The sequence below is a fragment of the Porites lutea genome, chromosome 1 (genome assembly GCF_958299795.1).
Source record: "Porites lutea chromosome 1, jaPorLute2.1, whole genome shotgun sequence".
Classification (NCBI taxonomy): domain Eukaryota; kingdom Metazoa; phylum Cnidaria; class Anthozoa; order Scleractinia; family Poritidae; genus Porites; species Porites lutea.
Window position 1 is genome coordinate 22,858,024 of NC_133201.1, and position 10,423 is coordinate 22,868,446.

Here is a 10,423-nt window from a genome sequence, read left to right on the forward strand (position 1 = left end):
CATTAAATCAGATTGATTTAAATCAGATTTGATGAGGACAGTTGAAGGTGTTGCCTCACGCATGGCCAGTGTTACAGTATTCTCCACGCTTGACGCAAGAAGTGGTTTCTGGCAAATCAAATTAGACTACGAGTGCTCACTACTTTCCGGACGTCGTTTGGAATCATCTCCGCTTCTGTTGTCTTTCAGCGTTTCATTGAAGAGCTTTTTGCTGGGTATCCCTGTGTAATAAGCGTGGATGACCTGTTGGTATGGGGCGAAGGAACGCAGGAGCACGATGGAAATTAAGGAAAACTCCTGCACAAAGCTCGAGAAGTTGGTTAGAAATTATCTCCAAAGAAATGTAAATTCCGCTGTAATCAAGTCCTATATAATAATAATAATAATAATAATAATAATAATAATAATAATAATAACAAAAGTCTTTATTCAAGGTTTTAAACAAAAGTTAAAACTTACAAGTTCCATTATAAATGAAGATACAACTGTCTAAGTGTTAATTACAATCTATTTAGAATCAAAGAGACGTCTATTTACAAAGCATTTCTTAAACCTCTCTGTATTAACACGTGGGATCTGGTGAAGATGCGACCTACCGCGGAGAACCCTGTTCTTAGGGGGGGCGGGGGGAGAAGATCCTCCAGGGGATGCGGGGAAGTACCCATAATACTTTTCCAGAGCCTCACATTCCTGTCTTTAATAACCTGTTGAATCGATGTTTCATGTTGAATATACCCAAATCTAAAGGCCCTTCTCAATAGCCTATCAATCTGACTAAGGTATTTGGTATAATCAGCAACACCCCAAACTCTGATACAGTAAGTAAAAAGTGACAGAATGAGGCAATTAAGGAGGTAATCAAAATCACGTACACTATAACCATTTCTTATACACACTCTAAAGATATGCATACGTTCTAGAGCTCTTTCCATCAAATCATCAAAATGCTTATCCCAGTTGGTAAGACTATCCTGAAAAGTCACTCCTAAAAGATTAAAAAAAGACACGTTTAATGGTAACAATTGGCTCAGGAGCGGGCAAAGGCGTTCTTCGTCTTATGACCAGCTCCTTGGTCTTACTTAGATTAAGTTTCATCAAATTCTCCTCTGCCCAGACTTAAATATTCTCTACCTCCTGAGAGGTACTACATTGACATTAGGCCCAACGGGTATGTAATGTCATCAGCGTATTTAGTCATTAAGGTATTCCGGAGGTGGGACTTATATCATTAACCATGATGGTAAAAAGTACAGGCCCCAGACCAGTGCCCTGGGGCACACCTCGATTGACAGGCAAGAATGGGGTCATGACTTTGTTTACACATACCCTTTGCTGACGATCTTTAAAAAAGTCAATAACCCAATTAACAATATAAGGGTTAATGTCAGACACTTTCTTAAGTTTATCGGTTACTACTCTATGGCAAATTGAGTCAAAGGCTTTCGAGAAGTCGAAAGACAGAACTCTAACAAAGTTAGAATGGCCATCAAGCCATCTCATCCAAAAGTGCTGATTATATAATAGTGCAGTCTCAGTTCCACAATCCTTCTTAAAGGCAAACTGATCTGAATGAATAAAGCAGGAAACCGGTTTCCTCAATTCGAAATCTAGGATTAACCTTTCAAAAAGTCTCATTGTAATGTCAGTGACTGATATCGGTCTAAGCTGATCTAAAGCAGAAACATTGGTCTCCTTAGGAATAGGTCGCACATTTGCAGTCTTCCTAATCTTAGGAATTTTCTGGGAGACTAAGGAAATATTCAAAATATGTTTTATCACAGGTGTTAGTTCCAGGGCATACTCCTTCCAAAACCAACAAGACAGATCATCTGGGCCACTGGCAGTCCTTTTCACACGCTCTAATGCCTTGAAGACCGATATTTCATGAATCACAGGCACTTTTTGAAGCTCTGGCATAATTTCCAACAGGGCAGGTTCAACATAATTTATGTCTATGTTGATTGACTGAAAGCGAGTGTTAATATCGTTCACATTAAATAAGATGGGAGATTCAAACTTGATCCAACACGCCCAGTTAATTTGTCAATCACCTTCCACCAAGATTTGCTGCCCATGTCATGTTTTTGCTTGTTAACCTTAGTCAGATTCAACTGATTCTCTTTAATAAGCTGGGTAATTCTCGGTTGCAGGAAACCAGCCTCCTGTACCATCCCTTTCCTCAGAAGCTTATTCCTTTTAGACAGAGGATTTTTTTTAACAAAGGCGACATAAAGAAAGGGTCTTTCGATGACATTTTTACCCTTATAGAGGGAAAGCTGTTCTTGAACTCTTCATGGACGATACAATAAAACTTGTCAATAGCGATGTTAATATCATTTTCAGCAAGGACAGGAGACCAATCAGTAGCCTGCAATTTCTGTAACATTAAGCTCTTACGATGGTTTCGGGCGTCAATAAATTCAACGGCAGGTCTCACTGGACGATTTCGTACCCTGGGGAAAATAAATACACTGGAGTGATAAGATTTAGTCACACTCTTCGAAGTACACACTTTGCCAAAAATATTCGGTGTATTTGTCAGAAATACATCCAAAGTACTGTCATTCCTTGTCGAAGTCTTGACAAGTTGCGAAAGGCCACTTTGTTGGGGAAGAGATTCAAATCAAGTTTATTAATGTCACCAGCAATAATTAACCTCGCATTCGGTGAGGTGGCGAGAATGCTTTCGCAGGAATTTACTAAGAATTCAATAAAAGCAGTTTCATAATAATCAAAGGTCGGTGGATGGTAAACCGAGGCAGCAAAATAATCTTTATTGGTCGTAGTACACAAAGACAGGCCTCAAGCCTTATGACGCCAAATTTACTGCAAATAAAGATGCACCTGCCCCTGACTTCCCTGGGCACTTCGCCGAGTCCTTTGTAGGTCAATTACCTACACCAATTCTTAAGCAAAAACCTCGGCGAGAACACCGCTACCCTACTCGAACTGCTACGGAGAGACACGCGTTGGAGCTGGGAAGCACTTCATCAAAAAAGCATTTGATCTCCTAAAGTTGGACATCTCTCAACCTCCACTCCTTAAGTTCTTTGATCCTGTAAAGCCATTACACTGTAAATGGAAGCTTCAAAGAATGGTTTTAGGTGTTTCATACCTTTAGGATGGGGACCCTGTGGCATGCGCTAGAAGAGCCTTAACAGATGCTGAAACTCGATATGCACAGATCGACAAGGATATGCACGCAAGAGAATTCATGGTTTCATCTATGGTAGGGAAGCAATCATTGAAACTGATCAAAAACCTCTTTCTGCAATCGTAAACAAGCCTCTTCACAAGGCCCGTGCCGATCTTCGACGAATGCTGTTCTAGCTTCAGAGCTCCGATTTGAAAATACCATAATATTCTTTAAGCTATCGTCTGGGAGGTGTCGTGGATGATGGTATCATTCTGAAAGGACTGATAGTTGTGGTACGCGATCCTTACGCAAGGAGAATGTCCAGCAACTACGCAAGGAACATCCTGGAGCAGATGCTGCGATGGAAAGAACTCGGGATGTTGTGTATTGGCCCTCTATGACATCGAACATTGACTCTGCGATAGCCTCTGTGAGCCGTGCAATAGTGCCAGACCACACAAGCAAAGAGAACCACTTGTTATTAATCCGGTCACAGATCTCCCGTGGTTATTTGTGAGTGCACGCATATTGGACTGAAATGAATTGCAGTACCTGATTTTATCGAATCTTACTATAGTTGGTTTGAGATTGATATACTTCGTGGTTCGTCCACCAAAATTGTAATTGAGAAGATGAAGCGTGCAAGTGCTTAATGACAATGGTCCGCAATCTTTAAGCAGGAAATTTAAACGTTTTCCTAATGAATGGCTCTTTGAGCACGTAGCAAGCAGTCTGTATCATCCAATAGCCTGGCCGAGAATACTGTCGCACCTGCCTTGAAAGGGTACGAAAAACGGTTCTGGTCCCTCAATTGGCCTCCTTAATTTACGCAATGTTCCTAAAGATAAAACACTAGGTTCTCCTGCCCGGCGACTCATGTCCAGTCGTTCCAGTTTCACTATTCCTGTGGCAAATCATCTCCTCACTCTTAAGGCAGCCAGTACTTTGAATGTCTCTTCAGCTTATGATAATCAGCATGTCAAGCATCTTGCTGTCTATATTCACAACAAGAAGAAACCAGCTGCAGAGCAAGGATCCTACCTCGTGCAAACTGGAGTAAACAACCTTGTAATAACAGACCGATCTCGTTATTACCAGTATTGTCAAAGGTGTGTGAAAGAATTGCGTCGAACCAGCTGACGGCATATTTAACAACAAACAACCGTCTTTCTGCGAAACAAAGTGGAAATAAGAAATTTTATTCCACAGAAACGGCACTTATCCGCTCCACAGATGCCATCTTGACTGGCATGGATAAGCAGGAACTCTCTGCTATGGTTTTGTTGGACATGAGTAAGGCATTTGACAGTATAAATCATGATATTCTCCTTTTAAAACTACAACATCTCGGTATTTCTAAATACGCTCTCGCGTGGTTTACTAGCTACCTGACCAACAGACACCAAGTCGTGCGTATTAACTCGACCCTCTCGAATTTGTTGCGTTTAAATAGTGGTGTCCCTCAAGGAAGCATTCTTGGGCCCCTTTTTTTTAGTATTTACATTAACGACTTACCTTCTGTTCCTAGAAACTGTTTAACGCAATGTTACGTAGATGACACTAAACTTCAGATTTCTTTTAAGATGCGTGATTGTCCGACCGCTATGAACGATCTAAATAGCGACCTTCTTTTAATACGTAATTGGTGTTTTAACAATTTTCTACTTTTAAATCCTGACAAAACAAAACTCGTAGTCTTTGGAAGCCGACAACTACTTTCCAAACTCCCCGACTTCAAAATATCTCTTCTAGGAAAAGATCTCGCTCTTACATCTTCAGCCAAAGATCTTGGGGTTGTTCTAGATCCGCAACTAACGTTTGATGACCATGTTTTAAAAACTACGTCATCTTGTATGTCAAGCCTCGCACAAATCAGTCGGGTTAAACATGTTCTTGACCGTAACCAACTGGTGACAGTAATAAATGCCCTAGTCTTTAGCAAATTACTGTACTGTTCCACAGTGTGGTCGAACACCTCGAACAAAAATATCTGTAGACTACAGTCAGTGCAGAACTTTGCCGCGCGCATTATTACAGGTACCAGGAAATTTGATCATATAACCCCCGCACTAAGAGATCTACGTTGGTTTCCAATTAAACAAAAGCTGTTCTTCCGCGACGCTCTCATGGCATTTAAATGCATGACTGGTCAAGCTCCACATTACCTCAGCGATCAATTTACAACAAGAATTGCGGTCACCGGGCGCGTGACTCGAAGTTGCCAATTATTAAACATCCCCTTGTATAAGTCGAGTACCGGACAGAGAACATTCCACTACCGTATGGTGCACATTTGGAACAATCTAGACAGTACCCTTAAAACTGCAGAATCGATTTCTACTTTTAAATTTTATTTGAAAAATAAATTGATTACTGACTTTTTAAATAGCACGTTATGATAGTATTTTAATATCTTACTAGTATCTTTTTTATCATAATTTTAACTTAAAAATATGCATATTGTATAGTACGTAGTGAGAATATTTATTATTCGATTAACTCTTAAATAGGTATGTTTATATTGCTTTTGTTCACCGCACTCTTTCCTTTTTAATTGAATTGTTAACTACTTCTCTTATCTTAATTAGTAGTCGCATTGTCACTGAAAAGCCCCACCAGGGGAGTGTCAATAAACTATTGTATTGTATTGTATTGTAAAGGAGTACCACAGAAACCGGAAACATATTTTAGCTGTTCCAGAACCTGCTCCAGCTCAGTCTCCTGCTGCTGCTTCTTCACCTACTCTCTTCGCTACAGCTCTTCAACAGCCTCCAACCCTGTCAAATGCTCCTCATGAGGGTCCTACCATGTCAAATGAGGATATAATCCCTGAGTTTGCAATTCCCGCCAAGACACCATCAGAGCCTGGAGTCTATCAGACATCACCGACAAGGAAGTTTATCCGATCCAAAGCTTCACTACAGTCTTCTCTTGAAAGAGGTACGCCGGAGGTCTCTGGTTCAAATGGTCTTGCATACTCTAATGCCAAAAGATCGCAAATTGTCACAAGATCTGGAAGAATCTCACGACCTTATCCGAAATCCAAGGAGTTTGTGACTTAATTTTGCAAATAAAGGACATATTTAGCATAGTCTATTAGGACTTCCAATATAGCAACCGACCATCGTGAAACAGACATAATTTTTTAGTTCTCAAGGAGGTTATTTGCTAAACAGCACAATATAAGTTCCTGTAATCGGATTTTCAGTAGCAGATCTAGATCGCCCAAAATTCGCATTTTATCGATGTCAAAGTTCTTTTGTTTATTGTTGTCATAGTGATATCGATTTTAATAAAAACTGCATTTTGGCAAACTTCAATTCATAGTCAATCACTGGAGAAAAGTTTGTAGTAATCGGACAAGAACAAAATTACTTTAAAGGCGATTGCAAAACATCGGTATGGTCTCCGAAAAACTGTACCAAAAACCTTAAAGGGAACCTAGAGAAAGCCAATGCATACAAGGATGCCATCAACTAATATGTAGAAAAGAGGTATGCTGTAGAGGTAAAGGAGACAGTTGATGGTGACAAGAAAGTCAGGTATTTATCTTTTCACGCAGTCTTCAGAGAGGACAAGAAAACTACAAAGTGTCGTGTTGATGCGTCAGCTTATGATGAACATGAGGTAGCACTTCAACCTAACCTTGTATCTGTTGTTGAGAAGATGTTCCTTCAGATCAAAGTTGCCGAAAGAGACCAGGACGCTCTAAGATATCCATGGAGGGATCTAAAGAGTGACGATCCACCGAGAATCTACAGGTAGCAGAGATTAGCATTTGGTATTAATTGAAGTCCATTCCTCGGAATTGCCACAGTTCAAAGTCACGCGATGAAATGCATAGAAGAGTTTCCTAATGCATTAAGAGAAGTCCTGTCAAACATGTACGTGGACGATTGCATTACTGGTACTGATGACGTTGGAGTTACGGTGGAGTTGCAGCAGTCCTTACTCAAGATGATGGAACTAGTTCAGGTTGCTAAGAATTGTCAGTCGAGGAGTTAAAGGAAGCCAATTTATACTGGTACGGAGAGCTGCAACGCCAGATGTTACTCATGGTCAAGAAGTATTGAGGGAAATAAAAGTCAAGAAATCACCTGGCGTTGACGGCATTACACCTAAACTACTTAAGGTCTCAGCCGAGATTATTGCTGCTCCACCCTCCGTCATATGCAACAATGCTGTATCCCAGTGTAACTATCATTCAGAATGGAAGAAGATAACCCCTCTGACTAAGAGTTCTGATGGTGATATGAAAAAAGCATTATTTAGACAGGTGACTGTGCTTCCAGCCCTCAATGATGTCTTTGAGAAGATTCTTGCTTCACAGCTGACGTCATACTTTCAGAAAATCTTTTCTGATTTCTTGTCAGCTTATAGAAGACATCATGGCTGTCAAACTATACTGTTTATTGTGGAGGAGTGGAAGAAAAGTCGTGTTAAAGGGGAGCTCGTTGCTAGTGACAATGGATTTATCCAAGGCATTTAACAGTCTCCCTCATTAACCTCTTATCAAGAAGCTGCAAGCATACGGCCTTGATAATTTGAGCTGCTCTTTTCTTCTGGACTATCTTCAGAATAGGTAACAGCAGGTTACGGTCGAAGACACTGTCGTCATTGGAGTTCACAAGTAGAGAGGTACCACAAGGCTTCGTTTTATATAATGTATTTCTCAATAACCTGGCCTAATTTATAACTGGAGCTCATCCTAACGCATATCCTGATGATCAGCAACGGTACTATTCTGATACTAATTATTTGTCTCTGCGCACCCAACTCAATAATAAACTCTTTATAGCAGTGGACTGGTTCAAGCACAACGGTTTAATTGCCAATCCTGACAAATTTCAGTTAATGGTACTTGGAGATGATCATGAGTTTTTACTTGCTGTTGATGGGATAGAGATCACCCGATGGGATGATATTGATTTACTGGGTGTTAACAACTCTAAGTTTACATTTGATAAACACGTTTTAAATTTGTGCAGTAAAGTAAATTTGTAACTTCAAGTTATCAAAAGATTTAGAAAGTTGATAACAGGATAAATTAGGTTAAAGCTCTATAATGTATTTATACAACCCGTTTTTTGTTATTGTAGCGATGTGTGGCATTTTTTTATTGCAGTTAAATACGCAGATACTTAGAGTAGTTTTAAACGATTCATCTAGCAGTTATGAGGATCTACTTACCAAACTTGATATGACCACCCCAGAGGCAGGACGGGTGCAAAGCATTATGTTGACATTGTACAAATGTTTACAGGGAATGGCCCCGCCTTACCTTCGAGCTTACATTCAAGAGCGGCGTGTATCAGATTATAGTTTGAGAGGCTAAGACAAGCTGGAAATACCGCATGTTAAGACTACCACCTCTGGTTTGCGATCATTTAAATACTTTTCTGGAATAACCTGGCCGATAATATCAGAATGTCCGAAACGCTTGCCACTTTTAAACGCAATATCATAGATTATGTTTATTAAGAGTTTTTGTTGTTTTTTCCTTTCCCTCGAGAATGTCGAATTGTAGATCTTAATGATATTTTGTTATGTAAATTCTTGTATCAGTGTATCAGTGTAGCTAAAATATAAGTTAAGCCGTTATGTCCTTTATTAGCTTTGGATCTTTTCGGTTTTTATATCATGTAGATCGGAGATACTAACGCTATGTGTTACTCTACAATCACAAATAAAATAAAGTTATGTACGCTTGTATGTTTGTATGTATGTATGTAGGTGTACCAAGCACAGTGTGAAAGGTTGAAGGAAAATCCTCTTTTACCAAACACCAGTATGTTCAAGTCGGATCCCTACTTTGACAAGAGAGATCGGTTGCTACAGGTAAGAGGAATATTGCAGTACTTGGACCTTCCTGAGGGAATGAAACATCCAATTATCTTACCGTATGGGGCATCCAGTGGTTAAAGAGATCATACAGGGTGTGCACAAGGACCTGTTTCGTGCTGGACCAGACAGACTCACCTTGCACTTGGAAGGTCAGCGTTTAGCTTACCAGACATTGCAGACGAAGTTTCAGCAAACGGAGGTACAACGAGGCGGCCATAACTGTATCAGCAGAAGTTTCTCAACCATTTCTGACAGCGCAGGCGAGGAGAGTACCTGCATCAGTTATCAGTCAGATATAAGTGGGTGTGTGAACAGCCACTTCCCTCAAGATCAGAGACAGTGCTAATTTTTGAAGAGGTCAAGAGGTAAGTGGCCAATGAGACGAGTTGGTTCCTGGAAAAGATGGCCTTGTTTCTACTGTAACCCTTAAGCCACAGAAAGGACGTCTAAGGAGACCTGTTCAGAGGCTGCATCGTCTGGAAGCGAGTAGTACTCAGTTTTTAAGTGATGAATCTGGCGATAGTGGCCCTGACGGTGGGGAGTCTGCCACTCAGGTACAGGTTTATCCTCCCTTGACGTTTCTGGTACTATCTCTTCCGTTGGTTCAGGAAACTGTGGTTTGCGTTGTAGCTCTGTACACAGAGTTGAAGGTATGAACCTCTGGTATAGTTGTTGGTGATGTCGCTTCTCGATAATGTTTTGACCTGGATCTCAAAATTCTTAGGACTGTCTGTTCCCGCAATTGTTCCTGATATCAGTTTTGGTCCTTTGCCAAAATTACGCGCAGAAAGTGCTTTGGTTCGCTGTTAACGAGGGTCACACAAAAGAGCGAGGCTCTATAGAACTTTTACAGACATGACTATAAAAGTATGGTGAATCTATTAAATCAGCCATAAACAGCTATAAATTTAAAATACAAAGAATGATTTATTTTCATGACTATATAGGTACACTAAATCTATTAGATTATCCATAGACAACGTTTAATTTAATAATTAAATGTCCTAAAAAGGCTAAAAATATCATGAGCATTATAAAAGACATAAATAGTAACTCTAATAACAGCATAGAGTATATTTTACAATATTACGTACAGCGCAACACTTAGCGAAGACTAATTTCCAGCTATTGAAAATGTTGACGTCGTAAGACATAGCCAGGGCACAGTTATACTGCTGGCAGATAATTCCACAACAAAGTAAACGATTAAAATAACTACGAATTTAGTGCGGTACTTAGGAATTGACAAATCTAATACACAGCTGTTCCGCGTGGAGCGAGAGATGATGTTCAGCTGCACAGAATCATCAAGAGAGATATTGTACAGCTGTAGTGACCTAATCGGCTTCTGAAGTAGAAAAGAAGATCTTTGATTTCATGAACAAAAGAAATAGGTAAGAGATTCACTTTCATAAGTCTCTCCTCGTAGCTTTTAGGTTGAGT